This window comes from Pongo abelii, chromosome 4 (genome assembly GCF_028885655.2).
Source record: "Pongo abelii isolate AG06213 chromosome 4, NHGRI_mPonAbe1-v2.0_pri, whole genome shotgun sequence".
Classification (NCBI taxonomy): Eukaryota; Metazoa; Chordata; class Mammalia; order Primates; family Hominidae; genus Pongo; species Pongo abelii.
This window is the reverse complement of record NC_071989.2, coordinates 125,555,853-125,583,515: the sequence shown is the minus strand read 5'-3', so window position 1 is coordinate 125,583,515 and position 27,663 is coordinate 125,555,853. Positions and strand designations below refer to the sequence as shown.

General features: G+C 33.5%; 1 long non-coding RNA gene across 1 annotated transcript in view; it reads right to left on the bottom strand.

Moving 5' to 3' along the window:
• The window catches only part of LOC103890704 (uncharacterized), a 70,052-nt gene extending 42,886 nt beyond the window's left edge, over nucleotides 1–27,166 (bottom strand). Inside the window, exons 1-2 of the long non-coding RNA XR_008525457.1 lie at nucleotides 26,872–27,166; nucleotides 4,957–5,052 (exon numbers count right to left, since the gene is read on the bottom strand). This is a non-coding gene — a long non-coding RNA (uncharacterized LOC103890704). The remainder of the gene's footprint in view (nucleotides 1–4,956; nucleotides 5,053–26,871) is intronic.
• Between the last annotated feature and the right edge of the window lie 497 nt (nucleotides 27,167–27,663).

Here is a 27,663-nt window from a genome sequence, read left to right as displayed (position 1 = left end):
TGCATATACCTACCTGAGAGGTTATAGAGACTTATGTGAGAGAAGTTTTAGAGACACTCAGGCTCTGACCTAGGTGACATCTCATGATCTTAGCTTCATAAGCTACCCGATACATTTTCAGAAATTATTTTTTTCATCTCTGATTGTTCTCGTCTGATTGGTCCATAGTCATTGCTTTTTAAATCATCTTCCTACCTTATGTTCTCTGAAACTGGTCCTCCTCAGTAACGCTGTTTCACAGCAGTCTTTCAATTCCTCCTTTTAATTAATTAATTCATGTTTTCTCTTCTATCCCATTCAGGCTTGCTGGCTCTCTGAGAGACTGTCTCTTCTCAGATTTCAGTTTGATTTTAACATTTTTCTTATGTGCTCTGACCCATTCTTATTTCCAAACATAAAAAACAAAAGCCAGCTAGATGCCCAGATTTTCAATAATCTGTTATCTTTAAAAACTCATACACTCAACTTCACCCTAAACTCATCTTCATCACACTTGGAAAGATGAATTGAGTGATTAACATCTATAGTTCGAATACATTTGAATGTGTGATTAGAAGTTGTGGGCTCAAGCTGTTTTCTTTTTTTTTTATGAGCAGAACTAAAGACATTGCCTTTAAAAAAATTTGCAGTTACATGAACAATTAGTTTATCTATAATACACCACTACATTTGTGACCATTCTTTAGTGCCTTTTTCAATAAAGTATTAAATTAATCATGGATTTTTCTCTCAGCTGCTTGATTTATATTCTGAATTCAAATTTCCTGCATTGCATGTCAGAGGCATAAAATAATATTTTTCTGCTTTTCTGTAATTAAACACAAAGGAGTAATTGTGATATTTATGTTTACCATAAAATCTAAGTGATATTTAAGAATTTTCATAAAAAGGACACTATAGAACTGTTGTTTTTATGATTTATGGAAAAGACAATTCCAGTGTACTAGATTACACCTTAATGAAGTGAATAATCCCTAACTTGCAAAAAGCACAGGAAAAGGAATCTAAGGAGTAGTTACTATGTGATGTACAAGAGACTAAGGAGTACGCAAACTGTAGAAAGTCCTAACTGATCGTTCAAAATGAGCATCCTAGGCACAGTTGTATCTTATACACCTCTTCCTCACATCCTCAGAACCTTCCTGTACTCCAGCCATTGCTGTGGCAAGTAGTTGGAGTAATATGATAACACTGTACCATAAAGGTAGTATCACTTGTCTCCACCTCAACCCTGGAGTTTCTCTGTTACCACCTCATGGGATGTATTAAGAAACCTGTTCAGCCATCCTGATGCATACACAAACTTGAAAGTACTTACCAAAATGATAAAGCAAAACCATGAAGACAGTGGAATAGTCCTTTGAAAGATAATATGTACAATATAACACTTAAAGACCCACAGGATTGTAAGGTTAATTGGATAATTTATTGTATTTCTTTGGCTTAAAACAATGCACAGATAGTTGAATTTTTTCTCAGACACTATTAAATCCCCAATGCCATTCAGCTCACTACATTTTATATATTTCCCAGGCAGCTGTCAAAAGGAAAAGAAAAAAAGTAAATCTAATTAGAAGAATGAAGTCCTATTAGTACTTTTCCAACAAGAACTTGCCTTCTCCTCTTAATGTGGACACTAGAGGAAAAGCATTTACTTAATGTTTTTTAATTCACCGTACTATCAACGAAGCAAAAACCTCTTTTTATAGCACCAGAGATATCTTATTAACAGAAGTTATAATCTAACTCTTATTAACATTCCCACAACATTATATCCAGCAGATAAAACCTTCAGGCTCTTCTTTTTTAATATTTGCATAGTCCCCAAAGAGATTCATCAATTTCATTTATCCAAAGTAACATGTACAGTTATTTGTAAAAGTCAAACATAAATTTATAAGCAGACTCCCCAACACATTCACACATAAGCTGATTATGTTCTTTAGTTTGCTAATGAATTTTGTCATTCACTCAGTAGATGTCAAGGAGCCGTAAAGTTGATATCATGCATGGGGCCTTTGGTTTCTGGAAATAAGGGAGTTAAGCTAGCTACTTTGAAAGGTCTTTTGGCTACAATATGACTACAATCTGGATAAAACATACTTTGAAAGACATTGAGGTCAAGGTCAAATAAGGAAAATCTCCAAAGACTAAAAATTAAGACCAAAGCACCACCGCCACCACCACAACAAAACGATGAACTTTAATGAGAGAAAGCAGCTGTGAATGGTACATAACTGCCCTGGGAACTAATGCCACTAGTGATGATGCAATTAGAGCCAAGGCCTTGGGAATACCAGTGGAAGAGCTAGACCTAATATCACTGGATTAAGATTGAAACACTGAGGAGGTTAAAGTAGCTTCAGATTAATAGCAGGTTCTTGGATCCGGCAGGAACAAATAAAATTCTCTTTGGAGGTTAACATCACTGAGTCATACCCAGTTTTTTACAAGCTAACTTCAACCAAGTATAGCTAATATATTTTAATCATAAAAACAGACCTAGCTGGGCGCGGTGGCTTATGCCTGTAATCCCCGCACTTTGCGAGGCCGAGGCTGGCAGATCACAAGATCAGGAGATAGAGACCATCCTGGCTAACACAGTGAAACCCCATCACTACTAAAAATACAAAATCAAAAATTAGCCCGGCGTGGTGGCGGGCGCCTGTAGTCCCAGCTACTTGGGAAGCTGAGGCGGGAGAAGGGCCTGAGCCCGGGAGGTGGAGCTTGTAGTGAGCCCAGATCGTGCCACCGCTCTCCAGCCTGGGCGGCTGAGCGAGACTCCGTCTCAAAAACAAATCAACCAACCAACCAACCTAGAAAACACAATAACATGAGGTAGAGTAAGCAGAAACTAAAAAGGCAACAACTTTAGGCCTCTCAAAGACTTCAGATAATATAATTATCATAGAAAATATAAAATCATGTAATATATTCAAGAGAAAAAGAAGAAAGTTTTTTTTAAGTGAACAACCGAAAATAAACTATTACAATTCCAAAACTTATCTGGAAAAGAATAAATGAAATTCTAGAACAACAATTTACAATTTACAATTAATTTGTAGGTAAGAAAGCAGCCAATGGTTATAAAAGAATTGGAAGATAGATGTGGAGCAAGTACTCATGTCATAGTTTAGAGATAAAAGAAAATGGGAAATATGAAAGAATGTTAAAAGAACTAAGGGATAAACTAGAAGGTCTGCTTTCTACTTGTAATCTCAAGAGGGAATAGAAAAATTCAATGTGGCTAATGGTTTCTATGCAAAGAAGAAAACTTTATGAAAAGATATTTACAAACTGGGCAACAAAGTTAAGACCCCATATGTTTAAAAAATAAAAATTTAAAAAATAGCCAAGCATATTCGCATATGCCTGTAGTTCCAGTTACTCAAGAAGCTGAGGTGGGAGGATAGCTTGAGCACAGGAGTTTGGGGATGCAGTGAGTTATGATCATAACACTGCACTCCAGATTGAGCAGCAGAGTAAGACTCTGTCTCTAGAAGAAGAAAAAAAAAAGAGAAAGATTTAAAAGGCTTAAATAAGTGGAATGATATACCACATTCATAGACTAAAAGACTCCTTATTGTAAATATCTACCAAGCTGTTGTTTAAAATTTATATCTTGGTATAAATCACAGTAAAATGTTTGAACAATATTTTAGAGGAAATTTTGCATATGTATACCAGGAAAGACATAATGTTCATAACAGTATTGTTCATAGAATTGAAAAAAAACAGAAATGATGCATTGACTAGAACGTGGCTAAATAAAGTTTGCAATAATCACGGTGGTATATTATGAAAGAATGAGAAGAATAAATTGCAACTACATAAAACAACATGGATAAATGTGAGAAATATAATGAGGGAGAAACGCAATTCATAGTGGAAAACATAATTTTGATAATTCATAATGCTCAAAACCAAGAAAGCTAAGCAACATATTGTTTAACACTTAAATATATAGTAGTACTATTTAAAAAACTACAACAAACAAATGATAAGCACAAAATTAAGAGTAGTTTTGGTTCTAGTAGGGAAGTTAGAAATTAAATATGGGAAGAACAGATAATAGGTATTAATATTACTAGTGTTTTAATCGTTTATAAGTTTGATAGGTCATAGTTAATGTTTTAATTAACTTTTAAATTTACTTAAATGTTAGATGTATTGCTTAATATCTATCAAATATTATATAAAAATATATCTTGAATTTATACACAGTTCTAAGATTGCTTACTCAAACCTTATTTTTATTTTATGCAAAATTTCAAAAATGTATTTATCCATAGTCTTAGGCCACAAAAAATCAGAAGCAGCACGTTGAAAGTTAGAAGAAAAAGTCTGGAAGTGGTGGATATAAACTGATGTATATATACGGAGAATAGGTAATTTAAAAATCTATAAAAATTTGGCTCAAGAACCTTGAAAAATTATTGCCATTAGACATAGAAGTTATTTAATATAGTAAGAAATAGGCTAGCCCATTCCCAGGTTTTAGAGCCATTGTGGAGTGTAATAATAGACTTTCCTTTGACAATCATGAGGCAACATACTCTCGAGCCTCTGTTAAGTTGCCAAAGCTGTATCCAGCACAATTCAGAAGAAATCCTAACTCAAGTTGTTCAAATACTTGTTGAGTATTCAGTGTCTGAGGGTGATGCCCCTTTTAGTCCACACAATCGTTTGTTAGAATAATCTTTCCTGCTTCACATTAAGGTCCCCTGCCTGGTTTCTAAAGGCATTTGAATTTTTAAAACCACAGATTAGCAACATTTACAAGGTTTGGTTTCAAGCTGTTGACCCTACTTTGTCGGCATGAGCAAATAAAAGAAAACTCTCTGGGAAGTAGGATTTTCCAGGTGGATAGAGAGGCTCTTACTCCATTTCTGTGTTGCTATAAAGGAATACCTGAGGCTGGGTAATTTATAAAGAAAAGGTATTTATTTGACTCACCATTCTGCAGGCTGTACGAGAAGCAAAGTGCCAGCATCTGCCTCTGATGAGGGCCTATGGCTGGTTCCACTCATGGCAGAAGGGAAAGGAAGCATCCTGTGTAGAGATCAAACAGTGAGAGAGGAAGGAAGAGATGGAGGGGTGATGTTCTAGGCTCTTTTAACCACCAGCTCTCTTGGGAACAAACAGAGTGAGAACTCACTCATTATTTGGAGAATGGCTCCAAGCCATTCAAGAGGAATCCTCTGTCATGATCCAAACACTTCCTGTTAGGCCCCACCTCCAACACTGGGGATCAAATTTCCATATGAGATTTGGAGGGGTCAAACACACCAAACTACAGCATAGGGAGAAAGGAGGGTATCCAAGGGAAAGAAAAAATAGTGTGAGTAAAGGCAAAGTTTTCATTTCTCATTCTTGATCCCTCACGGTCCAAACTGCTTATCATTTATTTGAGATATTGTCTGTCTGTTTCTCTTATAGCACCACATGAAATCTAGTACCCAGTCATCTGGAAAAATGAACAAGTAGCTGAAGTATCTGTGGTATATTTTCCTCCCTTTTGGCACTATTCCTAGTTGCTGATCTTGAATTTTCCCTACCCCATCCTCTGCATCCTAAAACTTATCAAGTTTATTCTACACAAATCACCTGTAGCGGGGGGCGGTGGGGGTGCGCGGGGGGTGGGGGGCAACAAAATCAAATCTTTCCTTCCCTGAATTCCTTCACTATGCCAACTCAAAATTAAGTAATTCAACAATTAATGGTGACCAATAAAATACATCCCTGTACCTTCCATGCAATTAAACTCAGCTAGTAGTAAAAGGAGAGTAATTAAATTATTCAACTAAAGTCAACCACTCTGAGGAGGGAATGACCCATTTATCATAGAGCAATTCTCTCAAGGGGTTTCCACAAAACTTTTGGTGGAGTATTTGGGAGAGATGTTTTTGAGTGCCCTTTTCAGCAAGAATAGACAAAATTACGAAGTGTATCATTAAAAAAAAATCTATTAATCTTGTATCACTTTTATATATGCTATAAATTATGTAAGAGTTATAAACAGTAGTTATAAGATGGCATATAATACACAATGCGCACACAAATTTTTTTATGGAATAAAAATGTCTTAATGATTATGAGTCAGTAGATTATAGTCTCAGCTCATGTTTTGCCATTAGGCAGATGAGTGACCTCAGTTAATGAACTTGCTTTGCCTGGACTTTCTATTTGTTGCTCTTGTTTTCCATCAGAAATGCAGCACAATATTGTTTAAGGGGTACATAAATACCAGAATTTGACTCTCTCTTCTACCAATAAGTTTGTTTAATTAATGATGAAGTCTCAGTTTCATCATTCCTACAATAGAAGTAATGTTAATAGTATCAAACTTAAATGATTCTTGAGATGGTTGAACTGACACCTGCAAAACCCTTAACATGATATCTACTTACGACATGGTAAGCACTCAAGAGAATTGTTTCTTTTTTAACTGAGAAGACACAAATAAATATGTACAATGAAAGACTTGTATATTTTTTAATCTCTGATTTTTTTGTTTATTCTGTAATTATAATCTTGATTTTCCCTGTTTTTCAAACTAGTTACATCTTCTCGAAGTCATTCATATAAAATAGTTAATTGGATAAATGTCTTATGCAGCTGAAAACATGACACCGAAGTTAATAAGGTTTTAATTCTCATATTTTAAAATAGATATGTCTCTAGTACAAATCCCTTCAGATCTAGGCTGGTTTATTTTGAGCTAAGTTACATCTGTAATGACTAGGATAAAATGCCTGTTATAAGATGGGAAGTATGAGTCTTCTTCCTAAAAATGCTTGAGTGATTAGAGAATAGAACTATGATACATAAGTGACAGTTTTAACGTTTATTCAGTGGATGTTGCCTACTTGGGTCTTGAAAGAGTTTCTAGAATTTTGATGCTATGAAGAAACAATTGAAATAATTTTACATAATTGTTAATTTAACAAACATCCTTTTAGACCAAAGGGACTGCTTTATGTGGAAATGCTTAGCTTTCTTTTATATTTTCTAAGAGTTTTGTATAAATGTTACTTTGTTACAAGCGTGTATTTAGTTACTAAGAGAAATGATAAAGCTCCTTATTTGCCCTGGGAAAAGGAACTGAGCCCAAAGTGTACTTCTGAAAAGGAAAGTTTTCTGCCAGCCATTAGAAATGTTCTACAAAGATTCCAAAGTTTCTGTAGTGACAGGATGATGTTCAGCAGGAACATTCTCTTGTTTGGGTTTGGAGAATGTAGTCAGGGATAATTCAGAGGAACTAAAATTATAGATGGATAAGAACCTTGGAAGGTGAAAACATCTCATTCATTATATAAACAAAAGTGAAGGGTGTTGAGGTAAATGGGCTAGAATTTGTTGCAACCAAAATCTTCACAACTTTGTTAAACAATCCAGTTCCTTCGTGCAAATGTGTCTATTCTACAGCTCCCCCTGCTCCTTTGGACTCTTTAACATTGACAAAATTTACATCCATACAATGGAATCAAAATAGGGTTCTGTACATTCTCTGAACACTGCTCAACATAATCCCATTTGGTTTGTGGCTAGTCCGTAAAGAAGTCAATATGTTTCTGTAATTTATAGAGATGTCAGCTCCACGAACTTTGTTGGAGCCTTGAGAGACAAGCTACATCTTTTTACTCTTTTAAAAGATGCATTGACCTCATGCAGGGAACACTTCAAGGAGTTTTTTGTGTGTGATCAATACATTTCTATATTTATAAGCCTAATCAGAGCCCATCTGCTTTTCTGCTAAAGTACTGCTCAAAGAGAGAGTCACGTAATCAAAATTATAAACTTTATTGCATTGATTTTTTGTTCTACTTGTTACTCAGACCACAAAAATAATTAAATATTTTCTTTGTAATAACTACAACCTGACACAAAATCATTTCTTTTGGAAATATTTCCCTAATGTCAAGACTATGGCATCTTTTACTCCCAGTCCTGCCATTTCTCATTCTAATTATTAGACTTTAACAGGTCCAAGACTTGTTTTAAATGCTCTAGTCTCAAAACTTAACAGCTGTCCCCCAGGCCATATATAGAAAGCCAGTCAGCTGCCTTGAACTGACCTCAGTGGCACAGTCACACAGAGCCAGATCTCCGCTGTAGAGACTCCAGCCTCACATTATAAATACTGTAGTGTCATCTATAAATATGTGCATTTCACCACATTTCAGCTGCTGTTGTTTTGCTGAGGCAAGTGCCTGCTACCTTTATTCATGTAGCAGCAAGCAGCTTTGAGACTTAAACCATATTTATTTCATTTAAAGGTGGGGATAACAGAGCTAGTGAATGTTTAACTGACTCCATCAAAGTGTGAGAAGAGGGTTCAAGAAAATAAAATAAAGAGAACCAGCTTGGAGGAAATATATATAAAATAAAGAGAAATTGCATCTCACAATGAAGGCAGGCTGTATTTTAATTTGCTAATGTGTGTAGAAAACACACCTTTCTGCATTATATGGCTAATCATTTCACTTCCCACTGACCCATGCACATTTATTACATGGTTTGTAGAGGAGTACATGGGTGTGTAAGCATCTCATTTCTGCCTGCCACATCCAAGCCACTGTGTCTGCTGCCAGGTATTTTCTTTATCGTAGCAGCTTTTCCATTTAGGGGAATGAACAGGAGCCGAAGGCACTTAAATGCTTAGCATTTTCACTTTGCATTTGAATATACTCAGATTAATTTAGGCCAAATTGTCTCAACAATAAACGTGTCCTTTTTGAGTTTTAGGCTTTCTCAGTTATGGGATTTCTGAATCACAGCCTGCAGTTTTAGCGAGCTCTCTTCAACTCTCCAAAAGCTAAAATCAATCACCATTCCTTTACTCTTGATCGAATCACCAGTCTGTAGAAAATCAATAGTAGATGTTGAAAATCATTTTATCAGTTCTTATTTTTAATAGAAAAAAAGAGTCATAAATGCATTATAACTTTACTTAAGCATCTTTGTCATTTTAGTGGAGACATATAAAACAGTAGTTTTTTCTACCTCAAAATTTGCAAAGATTTTCTGTGTATCTTTCCAAGTCAGCATTGACCGTATCTTATATTACACCAACATGTAAAATGCACATAAAATGTACTTGCTATTGTAAGTAAACTTATGAACGGTGGCCAAACTTATAAGCTAAAAACTAACTGTAAGGTTTCCAGATGTCAAAAAGTATCTTATTTGTTTTTCCTTAAAGATGTATGTGGTTTTTGCTAAAATGTTCCAAAAATTCAGTCTTTGAGGACCTAAAAGAGTAAAACAAAATTAATTCAGGTAAGAGCACACTACAACAGTGAGTTTCCAGGAAATTTAGCTGAAACCGTGATCATAAAGACATGCCTAAATATAGCTAGCATAGACTTTGAAGGTTAATATAAAAATATTATTTTCTAAAAATAAGGAAAATATAATTTCAAAAAACTCTTTTTGTACAAAGCATTGCATTCAAACTACGGCATTGTTTGGATATGCATTTTAACAAAGAATGTGGTGACCTGTGAGATAACCAAAAGTCTGAATGGCCACTTAGGCCAAAATATATATTTATAATTTTTTCTACTTTATCTTTAATAACTACAACACTTGACAGGATTATATTAAGACAACTCCAGTATCTCCTAAGACAGTTCATTTCATACTGAGTTAGGTTTCACTGTGCAATATAATATCAATCTGGAATTTATCTTGGTAGTACAGTTATTGGTCTTAGGTGCCCAAAGATTCTTTGTAGTCAAGTTTACCCCCCGTCATGTGAACAGACATAATATTTGCCCCAGCGTTGCATGTCCCTTAGGTTTTAGGATAATTTTTTGCACTCAGAGAAATAGATCTGGGATTGGTATATAGAGTAGTAGAAGTTTAAGTTCTATGAATTAATGAGTTCTCAAAGATAGAGAATTGAATGAGAATGAAAAATATCATATTGTCACATTGTAGAATGTTATGTGGGGTATAACTAAATATCTTAGCATCATTTAACCATCCTGCATATAATACATTTTTACCTTAAGAATCCCAGGCCAGGTGCGGTGGCTCATGCCTATAATCCCAGCACTTTGGGAGGCCCAGGCAGGTGGATCACTTGAGGTCAGGGGCTCAAGACCAGCCTGGCCAACATGGCGAAACCCCATCTCTACCAAAAATACAAAAATTAGCCAGGTGTGGTGGTGCATGCCTGTAGTCCCAGCTACCTGGAAGGCTGAGGCAGGAGACTCACTTGAACGCTGGAGGCAGAGGTTGCAGTGAGCCGAGATCACGCCACTGCACTCCAGCCTGGGTGACAGACCCAGACTCCATCTCAAAAAAAAAAAAAAAAAAAAAAAATCCCAAATATCTTTACCAGGCAAATTGTTTACATGCTTTTTCAACTTTTAGTGCCATTATAACTTGGTGTGTCTACTGCTGAAATGTATAGATATATCCAGAAAGAAAGCATGTCCCATGCCCACAGCTCTCTTTCAATTCCAGTATGTAATTAATGGTTAAATTTCACTTAATCGTATCACTTTTTTTTTTATTTGGCCTCTCCTATATTAGAAGGTGCTACTTTAAGCTGCTATAACATGAGAACAAGAACTAGAGCAGCTGACATACGATCAAAGTATATTAAGTCCTCACTAAACATCAATACGTTCTTGGAAGCTGTGACTGTAAGCAAAACCATATATAACAAAACCAATTTTACCATAAGCTAGTTGATACAAACAAGGGGCAAATTCCAATGGCATATTTCTGGTCACAGTGCATCATCAAACTTCTAAGAAAAAAATGATCAAAACACTTCTAATCTTAAACATTAAACTAAATATGAGCTATTCATATTTTTGAGAAAGAGTAATAAGTAAGACAATTATTTACCCAATTATTCCAGTTAAGGGTCATGGGTGACTAGACCCTATCCTAGAAGCTCAGGTGCAAGGTGGGGACCTTAACCATCTGGGACAGGATGCTATACCTTCGCAGGGTGCACTCACATACCCACACACATTCAGTCACACTGAGATAATTGAAACACACCAATTCACCCTAATGTGCACATCTTTGGAATGTGGAAGAAAACCAGAGTACCTAGAGAAAACCCAAACAGACATGGGGAGAATGAGCAAACTCCACAGAGAGAGTTGGCCCAGGCAGGATTCTTTTATTTGTTTTCTTACCAACATAATGACGAAGGAACTTTGAATGAAACGATGTTATTGGAGGACCTGCGATGGATCTCTGTTTTATATTAACCATCTGGCCAGTCCAGGCTGAAAGGACAGCTCTGCTTCATGTCATTCAGGGACCTAGGTTTCATCTACCTTGTCACTCTGTCGTAACTTATAGTACATTGTCCTCATCCATGAGTTTTAAAGTGGCTCACCAACACCACATCTACATGCCAAGCACAGGATGGGTAAAGAAAAAATGGAGTTAGATTGCAAGCTACATGACTTTAATTGGCATGGCTTAGAAATTGGACACATTAGTTGTATTCACATACATTGGTCAGTAGTTCATACCATGTGCACATCTAACTGTTAAGTTGGCTAGGAAAGTAGTTTTTCTCTTGTATGTTTATGTAGTCAATTAAAGCTGACGGTATGGGTGGGGAAGCAAAAGGAGCTATGGAGCTATATTATATGAATTAAAAAGAGAATAACTATTCATGAGGAAGAGTTAGGAAATGCTTCCATATTTCCCTTGGAACATTTAGATTAATACCAACTTCTTTTACTGTTAATATTCATCCTAAAACCAAATATTATGTTATTTTTATTAAAGCACTGATTATATGCAAACCAAAATAGAAAAATTGAGGCAATTATAAGTAAAGAAAACTTTTGTTTTGAACAAAGAAAAATTTTCATCCTGAAATAAAATTCTTATATTTAAATGTTTGTGTACATTAATAATTTCTTAATTATTTCCTTAAAACAAAAATCTCAGAAGTGTAATTGCTATGTCAAAGATAAAATAATCTTAAGGCTTTTGATATATATTACTAAAATATCCTCCAAAACTCTGTACTAATTTATACTCCAATAGAAAATGCACTAGTATGTGTTTCTTTCAATCCTTTTGTAAAGAGCTTTATTGAGGAGTAATTTATATACGATAAAAGTCACACATTGACGTTTATATTTCAATGACTTTTAGTAGATTTACACAGTTGTGTAAGCATCATTGTAACATTAAAACATTTCCATCACCCTATAAAATTCCCTCTTGTCCATTTGCAGTCAGTCCCTACTCTCATTTCTTAGGCCTAGGCAAGCATTGCTCTCTGTCTCTTAGAGATTTGTCTCTTTTAGAAATGTTATATAAATGAAATCATCCAATACATAGTCTTTTCTGTCTGGTTTCTGTCACTATTTTATATTGCTTTTGAGGTTTATTCATATCCGTAGTCTGTTCATTATTATATCTAAATTATACTCCATCGTATAAATATGATTGCATTTTGTTTACCATTTCAGCAGTCGATGGATATTTGGATTGTTACCCAGTTTTTTGTAATTATAAATAATACCACTATAAAAATGTTTAAGTCTTTGCATGGACATAGATTTTTAATGTTTCCCTAAAAGTTGCTAGAACCTTCTTAATACATCAATTTTAAATGTGAGAATACACATGTGGATGTATATATATATATATATATATATATATATGTGTGTGTGCATTCACTTGTTATATGAAAAAAACAATTTCAATATTGCTAAGAGTAGCAAAGTTTTTCCAGAAAAGGTATTAATTTAAAGTGGCAGCTCACATTCCAAAGCCATGTCTATGCCATAAATTTTTCCTGATTATATTCTGCTAGGAAAATAGATGCTCTATTTTTTGGATTAAGATATATTCTTTCCTAAATTTTTGGCACACACTATATTATTCAACAACTTATTGGAAAATATTGCATTCTGATTTGAATGTGCTAAATGCATTTTCTTTTTATATTAGAAATTCATATATCTACTCAACAAATGTTTATTGACAACATGCAATAATGTACAAAGCACTGTTTTTGAAACTAAGGTAAAAAAGTAGAATGGAATATTGCCTTTGCCTTTGTGGAGCTTTGTAAACTACAGAGGCAAACCCAGTATAATGTTGTATGAGTAGGTACTACGTAATCTACGGAACAACAAATTCAACTGGCTTCCAGAAGAAGGAATATCCAAGCTAAAACCTGAGGATAGGATGAGTTATCTAAGAAAGAAAATGAGAAAAATCAGTCAAACAGGAGACAGTAACATATGCAAAGGGCTTATGTCAATAGAATCTGGTCTCTTTGGGAAACTATAGATAATTTTTATGGCCTAAGCAAAGCTTCTGAAAGGAAAAAAACAGAAAGATGCGGAAAAGCAAGAAGGGACAAAATTGCAAAATGATTCATAGCCATATTAAAGACTCTCAAGTCAAATCTACTTACACTGAAGTTTCCTTTGTAATTTCTATTCATATTATCAGGCTCAGTTAAAACAATTCCCCTAAGGAAACATTTTCTGGGTCTTTAAACCATGAGGGCACAAGATACATGATTTCATTGCTTCAACAGCACCCTAAAATCCTCAGTTAGGATCTAAAAGAGTTAGATATAAATGCTAGATCTGTCTACTCTAGTAGAATATAAGCTCTTTAAGACAGTATATTGAAAGTGTTTCATTTACCATTCACTATTTCATCACACTATAACTTTCATATAAAATGTTCCCAACAAATACATGCTGATTAAAAGAAGAAAGGAATTTGTTCTTTATTATATAGATATTGAATAGGCCCAGATGAGTTTTAAGCATATTTGTAACTTGACGAGGTCACTGTATTGTGGAGAATAGCCTAAAGAAAGAAGGCAACCCTGGACATAACAGAAGAAGATAATATTATGGACTACTTACTCAGAGCCGGACCATGTCCTAAGCACATCATGTATTTTATACCTCTTAATTGTCATAACTTTGTGAAGTAGATCTTATCAGTATTTTATGTAAATCAGAAACGGAGGCTCAGATTAGATAAGAAATTGCCCAAGATCACACAAAGTGTGTATATGGTAGAAACAGGATTCAAAAACTGAATTTTTCATCCTAAATATTATATTCCTGATTACTATGCTCTACTGCCTGTAATAAGTCAGGTAAATAGTAAAGTTGACCTGAATTAAAACAGTTTTCCTTTAGGGGTAGGAGAGGAATAGAGAGAGGAAAGTTCCAGACAAAGAGAAAATCAGCTGAAAAAAAAAATTATATATATATATTGCTGCACTAGTAGAGAGGAGCATGGTAGACTCAAGATTCAGGTAACTAAACTGGGTACCTTGGGAGCCCACAAAGTGTCACAAGGATGATAGTAAGATTAGAATGGCAAGATAAAGAGAAGCCAGAATATATGGTCTCCTTCTTACAAGCCATGATCAGGAGCTTGGCCCTCATCTGAAAAGCATTGGGAACCTACTGAAGGGTTTTAGTAAGACTGTATAACAATCAAATGCGTAGTTGAACAAGAACATTATGAATTCAGTTGGACACTAACAATGAAAGTTGAAGAATGAATTTGTGGAGATTGGGGAAAATTGTCACAACTGGAGATATGCAGATTTATTAGGAAGTTATTCCAATTACCAAAGAAAATATTGTTGACCTTCTGCACAACAATGACAGTGATGTAGGTCAAAAGAAGAGAATATAGCTGGAATTTGTTAGAAGAAATATTTAGCTGCTAAAGGCCATGAAGTTATGGCTCTGAAGAGCAAAAAAGAAATATACTTGGATAACAGATAATGCCTATCTCAAAGTAAAGAACCATTTCTGTTTTTTTCTTAAAGAAAAGAGGAGAAGCTTTGATACAGATACAAGTAAATAAGGATATTGTGGCAGAAAATTTAAATTTGTGGATTTTATTTAGTCCATGAAAGAGAGAGTTAGGTCATCTGCTGATAGGAAAGGGCAGATAAAGTTCATCACAAATCAGAAAGGTCAAGAACAGAAGGAGAATTTTCTCACAACGTATTGTTTAATATATACCTAACCAATTTTATGGCAATGAGGTAAGAAAATAACAAACTATCCTAAAGAGTAAACCATTCAATATGCCATTCCTAGAGGAAGACTCAGTATCACAACTCTATCGACGCTTCTACTAAATTTCAATTAATAAAACCACAATAAAAATACCAACAGGACTTTGATTTTAGATCCAGATAAAAAAGATCCAAAGTCATGTGGGAAAATAAAGATCCAAAACTAGGAGAAAATATTTTATTAGATTACAAAACATATTATAAAATAGTATGAAATAAATCAATAACAGAGAAATATAAATAGAACAAAGAGTATAGATGGTGTTATATATGTATAAATACATATATTAATATATGTGTGTAAAGTTATTACATGATAAAGTAATTCTGAAAATAAATAGTGAAAATTGATTTTCAATCAATGATTTTATAATGGTTGTATGATCGACTGTCATTTCGGAAAAAAATATATTGGACAACTATATTACCTACACTGAAAAAAATTCAAAATGGATGACAAATATAAATGTATACCAAAATTATATTGGACTAAAAACAAAAAAAAATTAGAAAATGTATGATTTTCTAAGTATGAAATAAACCCCCAAACCATAAAAGCCTAACATATTAGACCACATTAAATTTAAAAATGTCTGAATGGCAAAATCAAACCATAAACTATGTCCAAAGAAAAACAGAAAAAAACTAAGAAAAAATATTGTCACATCATTACAGATAAAGGCTCATTTCCTTAATACACAAAAAGCTCTATCAATATAATAGCTCAAAAAATGTGCATTGTAGAAAAATAAACAACATTGAACACAGTTACACTTAAAAAGAAAATACAAATAGTTCTTAAATATATGAAAAGTTACTTAATCTCACCCTTGCAAATCAGAAGAGAAGTGCTACCAAAGGTATAATTATACTACATTTTTATCTATTAGATGGTGTAGGAAATTTGTAGGAAAAAGAGAATTGTAATCTATTATTGGTGGAAATACAATTCAGTACAACTTCAATGGAAAGAAATTTGGCAATGTCAATATATTAAGTGTATACCTTCTACCCCTAGGTTTAATCCTAAAAGTATATTGTTGTGTGCAAATACATATACATGTGCACTTTTACAAACATAATATGTTCATTGTGGAATTTTTGTGATAGTAAATCATTGGAAAGAGGCCAATTGACCATCATCAGATTACTGGCTAAATAAATGATGGCATATTTTCAAAGTAAAATACTAAAAGGCTACCTTAAAAAAGAGATAGAGCTGGGCACAGCGGCTCATGACTGTAATCTTATTGCCTTGGGAGGCTGAGGTGAGAGGATCACTTGAGACTAGGAGTGTGACACCTCAGTGAGCTATGATTGTGCCACTACACTCTAGCCTGGGCAACACAGCACAACCCCTTGTCTCTAAAATAAATAAATAAAGACAGATACAGAAAAAGCTCCAAGTAGTTTTTAAGTGAAATTTTATTTTGTGTGTATTGTATTTCCACTTGTGTAAAGATTTTTTTAATCTATCTATCATCTGTCTGTACATCCATTTATCTATCAAAATCTTTGTAAATGAATGGACAATTTCTGGAAGAGAATACAAGAAACTTAAAGGTGTTTACTTCCAAGAGGAGAAAATGAATGCTTAGAAGATATAGGTGGAAGCTAGAGTTTCTTTTCCTCATAAACTTAATTCTCTTTTTAAAGAACATTTTGCCAACATTCAAATTGGATTTTCCTCTCTAGATGATTTTTAAAATTAAGTAAATCCCAACTCACATACATGAAACGTTAAAATATTTGGCAGAGAAACTTTTGCACTTGGCATGATATTTGGCTTCCAAAGAGGCATTATAAGTTAAGGTATTGAGCGCAGACTTTTGAATATTGTTATTTTGGTCAAGATCCCTACAGAAAACAGATGGTGCAATAAAGTTAGTAAAATTTAAGGCGTATCTAATAAAGACACTTTTTTCAAAGGTGTTGGCAAGGTGTTGGGAAACCATGGGAGACAGTGCAATATTCTATAGCTAGATATAGCAGGGCTAAGATACCTCCCTTAGGTTTAAAAAGACAAGAGGAGAAAGTGTTATCAGGAAATGGAAATAAGAGGACTGTCACAGAAGCCGAAGCCATGTAACAAGAAGCCAAACTACAGCAACCCTGCAGGAAGAGAGCTGGGAGAATAATACTTTGATGTTCTCCCTCCTCCTGATCGCTTGCTGGTACTCCCCACCGACTAACAGAGGACAAACGAATTCACTGATAGAGTCAGCCTCTCATGGCACCAAGAAAGATGGAGGGAGATAGAGAGCAGATCTGTAGGCCTTAATGGATAATAATCTGCACAAAAGTAAAACCGGTTTTAATTCTAAGCCCTACAAGTCATCCATTTTGTGACATTTAGTTAGTCAATTTTCTAACATTTAGATATTGTATGTGCCATCACTTAGGGTCCAATCAAGAGACAGAAACTTCATCAGTAAGATGAACAAAGAAATTTTATATAAAAAAATTTTTATATATAAAGAATTGTAAGCTAGTTAAAATGTAGGTAGCTACTAAACTACTAAACCAAGTGAGGGTTTAGTATAGTAGTAGCAAAAGCAAAGCTACTACATCAAAAGTTGACGGAGAGTAAGCAATGGAGAAACTAAAATGTTAACAAGAGCCTCTATCCCCAAAACTGAGATTCGGACATCTTTTGAGAGGGCGTGGCTGTCACAAGAATAAGCAGCCTCCGACTGCAAAGAAACTATCCAGAAGGTATGAGCAAGAGGTGGTTCATGAGAGAAGATATCTGCTGACTCTGCACCAAAGAAGCCACACACTGAAGCAGTACCCTTTATTGACAGAGCCTAACATTAAGCCTGCTGAAAAAAGAAATCTACTGGGGCCAGCAACAGTATCAAAAGTATGACAGATAAGGTGGATTTAAACTTGAGAGGCAATAAATTGGTAACTGGCATTTGTAAAATGGGCATAACAAAAATAATTTTAATTGCTGTCATTTAATAAACAATTATTAAGAAGCAGACACTTTCCTAAGAGTTTCATAATCATTACTGCACTATTTCTCACTAAAACCATATAATGTATTTACTATTATTATACACATTTTATAGATGAAGAAAATAAGAAATTTTTTTTGAGGCAGCATCTTGCTCTGTTGCCCAGGCTGGAATGCAGTGGCACAATCGTGCTCACTGCAACCTCCACCTCCTGGGTTCAAGTGATTCTCCTGACACAACCACCTGAGTAGCTGGGATTGCAGGTGCCCTCTACCATGCTCAGCTAATTGTTGTATTTTTAGTAGAAACGGGGTTTCGTCATGTTGGCCAGGCTGGTCTTGAACTCCTGACCTGAGGTGATCCGCCTGCCTCTGCCTCTGCCTCCCAAAGTGCTGAGATTACAAGCATGAGCCACCATGCCCAGCTGAGAATAAGGAAAAAAATATTAATACCACAGTTATATTGCTTTGCAAAAGTTCAGATATTATACCTAAATTGCATAGAAACCTGGCTAGAATATACATTATGATCAATAAATGGGAAGGTAGTAGGAGGGACAAGAAAGAGAGGGAGAGATTACACTATCCAATTTCGTATTTGTATGATGCACTTTAAACGTTTTTAAAAATGTATTTGTAAATTTGCATTAATTATATCTGTCCCATAGAGACAAAACAAGACTAATTCTTTATATAGGACCCACAGGTTATTAGAGACCAAGGTGATTTGATATAATAGAGACCAAAAGACAATGAAACGGTATATTTAAAGAACTAAATAAACAAATTAAAAAGTCAAACTCCATAGTCAATAAACTGTCTTTCAAAATTGAAGCTAATACCTCACTGTACATATAGCAAAATTTGATAACACCAAAGAGGGAGACCAATCCACAATCACACTGGAAATTTCAAAAACAGATAGAATATAGAGATGTTTATTATTTGAACCACAAAATTAATCACCTTGACCTAACTGACTTTCACCAAATGCAGCATCCGACAACTACAGAATACATATTCTTCTCAAGTGTGCATGAAACGTTCACCAAGTTATACCACATGCTAGGCCATAAAAATAAATGTTAATACATTTTAAATGACTGAAATATTACTATCATTAGACCAAAACACAATTCAATTAGAAATCAATAATAAAAAGTTATTAGAAATATCCCAAATATTTAGAATTTGAATAGTATTTCTTTAAAAAGCTCATGACTCAAAATAAAAATATAATGGCAAATTAGAAAATATTTCAAACTGAATAATTATAAAAATACAGGTATCACATGATAGAGAATGCAGCTAAAACAGTGCTTAGAAGCTTAGAAGAAAAAATATTTTTAAAAAGCCTAAATTTTCTCTGAATAAGCAGGGGAAAGAGAACAAATTAATCTCAAAGTAAATATAAAGTAATAATTAAAAGATCAAAAAGCAATAAAAGTAAAATGCATACTAGAAAGATTATTAACAAAGCTAAAAATTAATTCTTTTAAATAATTGATAAAATTAACAGGCTACTAACAAGATTTAACACACACACAAAAGAGAAAAGACAAATTCCCAAATACAAGTATTAAAGGGTGCAAGATAGTTGGATCATATTCATTAATAAAGAGTATTATGCATAATTTATACTGATAAATTTGACAGAGTACATAAAGTACAAAAGTCTTTAAAAAATACAATTAATAAAAACTGATCAGAAAAAAATAACACAAAACCATAATAGATATCTATCTGAAATCAAATTTTTTTGTTGATAATTCTTAAACTGGTTCCACAATCTTACACTAACTTTTTCAGGAAATATGAGATGAATAACAGTTTCTAGGTCATTTTTTAATTCTAGTTTAACCTAAGATCAGAGCTGGCAAAGGACATTATTCACGAACATTGACACAGAAATTTCTAACCAAATATTAGCATGAGAGATGACATCTGCTGGCTCCAAACTGAATTTTATGTATTGAATCCAACAATACATAAAAGACATAATACATCATTAACAAGTGAGTTCTATCTCAAGGGTGCAAGGTTGGTTCATTATTCAACAATATAATTCAATCAATATAATTTACTGTTTTTATGTATATGTTTTATATATCCATACCTTAGGCCAATTGTTGGTGCAGAAATAGCCTATAAAATTATAATAAGAAGAAACAAACACAATAATCTAAAACAGAAAATGTTGGGGAAGGGGGAAAATTTGATTTCAGAAGTTATCACATTATTACATTCAGATGTTATTTTTTAAATAAAAAAAGAAGGCATAAAAAGAAACAGGAAGGTATCACAATTTCAAATAATAATTATCAACAGAACTCTCTCTGAGAAAGACCTAATGGCAGAACTACTAGACAAAGACTTTAAAACAACTATCTTAAAGATGCTCAAAGAACTAAGAAAAGATGTGGAAGAAGTCCAACAACAATAAAAATATTAACAACAATAAAAATTTCAAAGAGAAGTAAACAAAAAATTACAGACCTGAAAAGTACAATGTGACATAACAAATTCGCTAGGTGAATTCAAAGGCATATTTGAGTGGACAGAGAAAATGATCAGCAAACAATAACAGGAAAAGGCAAATTACTGAGTCTGAGGAACAGAAAGAAAAATATTTGAAGAAAAGTGAATAGTAGCAGAGGGACCAATGGAATACCATCAAGTGGACCAACATGCACACTATGTGAATCCCCCAAAAGAGAAGAGACAGGGAAAGAGGAAGAGATAGTATCTGAAGGATTAAAACTTCTAAGTTTGATGAAATACATAAATACAAACATCCAAGAAGCTCAAGGAACTCCAAGTAAAATGAACTCAAATAGATCCATACCAAGACACATTATAATCACATTTTTCAAAACCAAAGACAAAAAGAATATATAGGAATCAGCAAGAGGGAAGTAACTCATTACATACAAGTGATCTTCAATTGGATTGTCTGCAAATTTTCATCAGAGTCTTTGGAGACTAGAAGGTAGTGAACTAATATATCCAAAGTGCTAAAAGAAAAAAAAACTGTCAACTAAGAATCTTATATCCAACAAAAGTGTTCTTCAAAAGTGAGAGAGAAATTAAGATATTCCAAGATAAACAAAAGCTCAGAGTGTTTATTACCAGTAGACCTTCCCTGCAAGAAATACTCAAAGGATTCCTCCAAGGAAAAATTAAGGACACTAAATAGAAACATGAGGCAAAATAAAGAAATATTTTGTTAAACTTAAATACAAGAGCAATTATAGAAGCAAATTAGATAACCTAGAAAAAATGTGCAAATTCCTGGAAATACAAAGCCTGCTAAGACTAAGTCATAAAGAAAAATAATGTCTGGTCAGGTGCACTGGCTCATACTTGTAATCCCAGCAATTTGGAAAGCCAAGGCAGGAGAATCCCTTCAGCCCAGGAGATTGAGACCAACCTCGGCAGCATAGTGATATCCTGTCTCTACAAAAAATTTAAAAAATTAGCCAGGCATGGGTGGCATATACCTATTGTTCCAGGTTTGTGGGAGGCTGAGGTGGGAGAATCACTTGAGCCTATATGTCAAGGCTGCTGTGAGCTGTGATTGGGCATTGCACTTCAGACTGGGTGACAAAGCAAGATCCTGTCTCAAAGAAAAAAAATACAATAGACTCTAACTAATAAGAAGATTAAAATAGTAATCAAAAATCTCCTGATAAAAAGATAAAAAAGCAGGAATTAACCAATGAGGTAAAAGACTTGTACAATGAAAACTATAAAAGTTGTTGAAAGAAATTTATATAAAATCTTCTAAAATTGATATAAAATCTTAAGAAACCTCAAATAGCCCAAGCAATTTTATAAAAGAATAAAGCTAGAGGACTCACACTTCCTGATTTGAAACTTACTGTTATACAAAGCTCCAGTAATTAAAGCAGTGTGCTACTGGCATAAAGACAAACATATAGAGCAATGAAATACTATAGAAAGTTTATATATAAGCCTCCATATATACAATCCAATAATTTTTGACAAGGTACCAAGACTTTTCAATGGGGAAAGGACAGTCTTTTCTAGAAACAGTAGTGGGAAAACTGTATATCCACATGCAGAAGTATAAAGTTGGGCTATTACCTAACACCAAATACAAAAAAGTTAACTGAAAATGGATCAAAGACCTAAATGTAAAATCTAAAATTATAAAACTGTTAGCTTTAAAAAAATAATAAAATCTTCATGCCATTGGATTTGGCAGTTATTTCTGACATAACACCAAAGGCTCAGATGACAAAAGATAAAAATAGACAAATTGAACTTCATAAAAATTATAAAAGTTTGCACATCAAAAGATACTGCTTTCCCAGAGTAAAACAGCAACCTACAGAGTGGGAGAAAATATTTGCATATTACGTATATGATAATGGAACAATATCTAAAATGTATACAGAACTCAACGACAACAACAACAAAAAAACCCAATTCGAATCCAGGCAAAGGACTTGAATACAAAACGAATGAACAAATCACATAAAAAGATGGTAAACGTCACTAAGCATTATAGAAATGCAAACGAAAACTATACTGCGATACCACCTCATGCCCATTAGAATGACTATCACTAGAAAAAAAAAACACAGAAAATAACAAGTGCTGGTCAGGATGTGGAAAAATTGCAACCCTTGTACACTGTTGGTTGTAATGTAAAATGGTACAATCACTGTGGAAAACATTATAGCAGTTCCTCAAAAAATCAAAAATAGAATTATCACACCATCTAACAATTCCATTTCTTGGTATATATCCCAAAATTGAAAGTGAGGTGCTGGACAGATACTTCCATATTTATGTTCATAGCAGCATTATTCATAATAGGTAAAATGTGAAAGTAACGCAAGTGTACATATACAGATAAATAAATAACCAAAATGTGGCATATACATGCAATAAAATATTTTTCAGCCCTAATAAAGATGGAAATTCTGACCTATATTAAAACATGGATGAACCTTGAGAACATTATGCTAAGTCACAAAAAAAACAAATAATATATTATTTCAGTTATATAAGGTACCTAGAATAGTCCAAATAATTGGGATAGAAAGTAGAAAGTTACTTTTCAGGGCCTGGGTAGAGGGAGAAACAGAAAGTTATAATTCAATGCATATAAAGTTTGTTTTACAAGATTGAAGAGTTCTGGAGATGGATGGTGCTGATGGTTGTGCTGCATTATGAATGTGTTTAGTGCCACTAAATTGTATACTTTATATGGTTAAGATGGTAAATTTTATATTATATGTATATTATCACAATAAAAAACTGCAAAAACAAGTAAAAATCAAACAAAAAAACCCTTTCCTCAAGTAAATGGCAATTCTCATTAGTACCCTGTACATTTGATCTGCCATTGAATCACAATGGCATTCTAAAATTTTTGCAATAGTTTCTTGTTAATAGGTCATTTTATTCCAAATTGTTTTTGCTTTGTGACTTATTGCTGCTGTAATATTTAATACAGTTTTATGATTCATATGTTGCTATCACACTTTTCTCAATGAAATGTGATTTTATATCATATGAAATATTTTTCTTTCACGTACAGTATGTGATACCAACATTACTCTCCCTGGTTTTCTTATCTTCCTATTTATCTGATATCTCTTCATCACAAAATGAAGTTTTAACATAAATAAGTTCATTCTAAAATGCTTTCCTATGTTATTAGAGAATTCTTCTCATTCAAATTTGTCATATTGCTATAATGGGTGTTTTTCTTATTTTATGATTTTAAAAAATATTTCATTTGATTTTTTCTTCCTAAATGTTTTGAAGAAAAACATGGCTATTTTAAAATTTTTATGATGAACAATTTATTTCTGTTCTTCAAAATTATTTATTTTAAGTTTACTAAATTATTAAAGTCATGATTAAAACCTTTGATAACATTTCTAGAGCAATGAGTTGATCTTTTGCCATAGACTTTTTTTCGCAGTAGAATGAAAAGCATGCATGGCCTTCTTCCTGTTTTAGCAAGTAGGTGAGCTTGGTTGGTAACAGCAAACGGAAGCCAAGGGAGGTTAAAAGCTCTTTTAGAACCCAATTAATAACCATATATCAAAAACTACAAAGAGTTGCTATACACTTTGTGACTACAGGACAAAACTATTTCACTCATTTTGGGCCCAGAAAGGAGGTTTAAAAAATGACAAATATCTATACTTGTATTTAATACATGTTTTCCTCACTTGTCATCTAGGATGACTTTACATCCTAAGACAAAAAAATGTAATTAGAAACAATTTAATATTTGCTAGTGAAACACATAGTCAAAACTGGTGCAACCAGCTATTTTCATTTAGCTTCAATCACTGTGACGTATTTGCCTCAAGAGGTAATTAAAAAAAAATCCTTTGAGTGAGTTATCTGTAAAGTTATCATAAGTATTGTTTACAGAAAGCAGTGACTTTAATAGTCATTTAAGGCTTGATGATCAATGAAGTCCATAAAGCTAAAGATAAACAAGTTAATTAGAAAAGAAAATTTTTTTTCTTGACCATTTTAAGAATAGTCTTGAAATTATTTATCAGATCATAATTGAGTTGATAATGTGCAAATTCATGTGGTTTTCTTATTCGTTAGAGTTGATGGGTTTGGAGTAGAAATGAGGAGTTGCTTCCAATAATAGAATCAGAATATATTGTGATTGGAAGACACACTAAGTTCATTAGTCCAAATATCCACAAGGGGCTTACTCCATATGAGAATATCATGGACTTGCCCAAAGGCCAAAAGATAATGGGCATTTTTTTTAAAGTCTTTCTTATAAACATGCACTCCCCTGCTTGATCTCGATATTGAGAGTTCTTAATTTATTCTTAAAGGCTATGCTCATTAGATTTTTGAGTTTTAAAAGGACAACAATAAACTTGGAGGTTTGGATATCTGATTATCTGTTTATGTGATTTTAATTAGCCATTGACTCCAGCCTAAATATTTATTAGTTTTCTAACCTTTTGTTGGATTGCTACCATTAAACATCCTCTGACTGTGGTAATGATGAAAGATAATATGGGCTGATTGAATGGTTTTCCAGGATGTTTATTTTAGGATGTGAAGGTTAATGTCCAGTTGCTGTTCAGATAAAATTTCTCTCTATAATTAATATCAGCATATGTCCCCACATAAATCAAGAGAGGTTTGTTTTAATAAAATTAAATTTGAATTTGAGAATTTTTTCCTCAGTGATAACAATTAGCAACAAGCGAAATGAACATTTAAACGAAATACCTGAGCAAATCTAAATAATATGTAATTGAAGCTATGAGCTAGATTGTTCACTGCTGCAAATATTTGGAAAATTTAAAGAAAAATAGACTCTAAGAAATAAGTAATTTTCAATCTAATAGGTACTACTTTTTGGCTTAAGCATCTAAGTTAGGAAAGTGGAACTTAAACCACACTAAATTATGTACTAATCAATGAACAGATTTGTTACATTTTTTTCCTTTTTATTCATTCATGCTCTGCCACAAATGCAGTATCATAGACACCGATTAAAACATTTTATAAAATGACTTCATGCATGGCATTTATGTGAATTCGAAATGAGAGAAAGTAGTTTCAAAGCATGTTACTCATTTAACTCTATATTTCAGAACCTATTTTCACAGATGTTTGAAGAAATAGCACATGTGCTGGATTTAATTGTAGACACCTTATTTGGAGAACCAGAAATGCACAATTGCCCTTCATGAGTTTCTAGAGAAATTCTACAGAATTCAGGTGAAGCTCAGCCAGATTGCCTGCCTGTTCTCTTCATAAATGGAGCTGTAAGTGGTATGCCTGCCATTAAGCGACCTTGCCTTAATCCTCCTGCTAGACCCCTAGAAAATTTGACTTGCTGAATTTTAATAGTCACACAATCTGTTTGGACTGTAATTTAATAATGTTTTTTTGATTAGCTAAAATTGTGCATTTAAACATTCACATCGTATTTTCTGAATAAAAATTAGCATGTAAATAAATAATTTAAGTTGCCATTTTCACAATTATTATGACTTATGAGCAAAATATTGAGACCGTGCTACTTCATAAATGATAATTTTAAGACAGTGAAATAGGTGTTTATTTATGAATTTTAGAACAATGATCATGAATGAAAGATTCTCACCTCTGGGGGATTTTATGAATTAATGTACATGAAAGCATTTCATCTACTATATGCTTTATTGCTATTACAATGATTTGAGGATTTGAAGCACTGTCTGTATTTTAAAAAATGTATTTTCTGCATCATTTCTTTTAGGAATCAAAAAAGGCAACAAACCCATACTCTAACTAGAAATGAAGAGGGAAAAACAAACCTATTTAAAATACCATTATATGTTATTTTTAAAATGTTGTCCTAGTTCCATGCTCCACTGAAACAGCTCTTACTAAAGTCAACAGTAATCTCATTTTTACTAAATATAACAGTCCTTATTTTACCTGAATTTGCAGCGCCATCTAACATTATTGACCAATTTTTATAATACTCTCTTTTCTTGGCTTTTATTAGGCAATACTCCCTGATTTTGCTTCTACATCCCTTCTCTATCACTCCTTTTAAATTGCAAGCACTTTGTTTACATAGAAAAACATTTTTTTTAAGTTTTAACTCTAAAGCCTCTTCTTCTCTTGTCATTCTTTCTTCTTCCACCATCTCATTTATAAACACTAAATTACACCATATACAAAAAATTTACAAGTGTATATCCAAGTCCAGATTTCTACTTTGAGTTTCAGACTTCTCTATCTAATTAGCATCTTGACATCCAATCTACTTGATGTCTCAAAGGTGACTAAAAGTCAACATGTCCAAAAATGCACTTACCTCTTCATTCAAAACACTGGTTTTCTGCCAATGTTTTCTCTCAGTGAAAGTTATTGTCATGAATTCAGCCATTCTATCAGAAACCTGGGAGTCAAGTTTGATACCTCTCTCTAATTCACCTATACATCGAATCTATTACCATGTCCTGTCACTTTTGTTTAATATAAATATAGATAGATGTAGATATAAATAAGCAGATATCTAAACTCTCTAGAGTTGGCAGAGATGCTTTCAGAATAGAAACTAAGCAACATTCTGGACCTAACTCTCTCAAGAACAATTGCATCAGCATACAGGATTCCGTTGAACTTAGCTTAAATGCCAGGCTACTGAATGGGCTGCTTAATACAGAAGTTCCTAACAACTCTAAAATTCTCAAATAGTTTACCAATTTTAGACCACAGCCCTTTAATTTGTAAAGAAAAATATTTTTAGAAATTCAAAAACTTTATTTTATCAAGTCATGATTGGCTAGATTGTGGTTGTTCAAACCACGTCAGAATCTCCATGATTTGAAATGGTATGGCTTATTTTAAATCTCTGCTTTGTGTCTATCTTGGATGGCTAAGAATTCTGTTATGCATTGTTCACAACAAAGCATTGTTCATAACCTGGAGCCCAGCAGATATAGCAGCCATGACTGGGTATATTGTCAGAGACACAGAAAACTCTAGATCAGTAATCAAAAGAATATTCTGTGTCAGCTGTCAAATATTATGGCTCAGAAGTCACACACATCATTCCTGTTCAGAACTCATTGGCCAGCCACATTTAGTCACATGTCCATCCCTC